Genomic DNA, 1,946 nt, shown 5'->3' on the forward strand with positions numbered 1-1,946 from the left:
GCGGGTTTTAAGATTCTACATATAAGTGAGATCATACAGTATTTGTCTTTCTGTACATTTTTTTAATTTATTATTTTTATAGCTTCTTGAATTAATTGTTATTTTTAGTCTCTTAATTATCCACAAAAGGTTTAAAGCATTTTCTCTCAATCAGGGGTGATTTTATTCTGCAGGAAAGTGTCTAACAAGTGGCAGGGTCTGGAGACATTTTTCATTGTCACAACTGGGGGGGGGGGGGCCACTGGCATCTAGTGGGTGAGGGCCAGGGATCGTGCTAAATATCCTACACTGCACAGGACAGCCCCCATCCGCACAAGAAAGAGTTATCCAGGCCAGAATGTTTCTGGTGCCAAGGTTGAGAAACCCTGGGTTAAAGCTATAAATTTGCTTCAGAGGGTAGCTTTGGCTAGCTGTCCCATAGGGTTGATATGCTGGGTTCTCACAGCTGTTCCTTTCTAAGCAGTGTATCATTTCAGTTTTCATTTTCCTTTTGATCCGAGTTGTTTAGAACAGCGTTTGTCATTTCAGCTGGTTAGGTTTCCATTCCATCCTTATTTTGATGGTTCAGTCCTAGTTTCACTGCATCATGGTCAGATTTTATCTATTTATTTTAAATTATTATTTATTTTAATTTTATGTATTTTTGGCCACATTGGGTCTTCATTGCTGTGCGTGGGCTTTCTCTAGTTGCAGCGTGTGGGCTTCTCTTCGTTGTGGTGCGTGGGCTTCTCTCTCACTGCAGTGGCTTCTCGTTGCAGAGCACAGGCTCTAGGCGCACAGGTTTCAGTGGTTGCAGCACGCAGGCTCAGTAGTTTCAGCGCTCGGGCTCTAGAGCGCAGGCTCAGTAGTTGTGGCGCATGGGCTTAGTTGCTCTACGGCATGTGGGATCTTCCCAGACCAGGGATTGAACCCATGTACCCTGCACTGGCAGGTGGTTTCTTAACCACTGCACCACCAGGCAAGTCCAAATCCACTCTGCTGTTAATTTTTGTCACATTCTGGGAACAGTATATTCAGTTTTTCTCTCTATGACAATGGTTTTGCCAAATTCTCATCCCAATTACTATAGTTTTAGTTTTCAGCACCCCTGGACCATATGTATCCTGCTTTTCGAGCTTTGCATATGCTACATCTCTTGAGGCAAGTCCTTCTTCTCAACACACAACATCCCTCTTTGTCTCCACGAATGCTTGTGCTTTGGGCGCTCCACGCTCCCCTTCTCTGTGTCTGTGCCACCCACTCTCCCTTCTGGAAGCTCTTTGTTTCCTGTCCAGATCCTTGGTTCAAGGTGCATTCTTTCAGAAGGACATGACTGGATTCTCCTTCAAGAGTCCAACCGATGCCTTTGGGTTTATCTCGTGAGAGGAGGTGTGGCCCGGCAGAGGGACTGTGGCTGCTGTCAATTTGGGTCACACCTGCCCCAGTTGTATCATTTCTCTCATCCTGCTTAAATTTTTCCTTTCCCGACTTTTGCTGGATTGACCAACAAAACGTGTTTTGGTTGGTTTGTGTTTTCTTCTCCACGGGTTTGCGAGTTCTGTTTCTGTCTTCTGGTCTGGCCCGAGGTTACCCTTATGTTTTGACAAATACTGAACCATTATTCCACGTCAGTTACAAAAATTAAATAGTATTACCCCGTTTTTGTGCATCAGTTAAGACATTTCGCACACTTTTTCTTTTTTATTCCTGATCCCCAGAATTATTTATGAAGAGTAGAATTTTCTCTTCACTTTATGATTTTGTTTTTGCATTTTCTCTGGTTGTGTCAATGCCTGCAGTTGACTTGGTTTCTACGTTACACACGACTAATTATGTGTCGTGGTCCTGATTTCACCTCAGGCCACTGTTTTCCCAAAACATCAGTTTTCCCTTGTTGGGTTTTTTTTTTTTTTTTTTTTTTTTTTTTTTTGTGGTTGGGGTTTTTTGTGTTGTCCCCTTTTTTTTTT

The 1,946-nt window shown here is 43.0% G+C and overlaps 1 protein-coding gene across 1 annotated transcript in view; it reads left to right on the plus strand.

Annotated features, from left to right (window-relative positions):
• Positions 1 to 1,946, plus strand: part of LAMA5 (laminin subunit alpha 5) — a 48,602-nt gene that overhangs the window by 20,725 nt on the left and 25,931 nt on the right. The window lies entirely within an intron of this gene.

Source organism: Neophocaena asiaeorientalis, unplaced genomic scaffold, assembly GCF_003031525.2.
Source record: "Neophocaena asiaeorientalis asiaeorientalis breed wild unplaced genomic scaffold, Neophocaena_asiaeorientalis_V1.1 scaffold606, whole genome shotgun sequence".
NCBI classification, from domain to species: domain Eukaryota; kingdom Metazoa; phylum Chordata; class Mammalia; order Artiodactyla; family Phocoenidae; genus Neophocaena; species Neophocaena asiaeorientalis.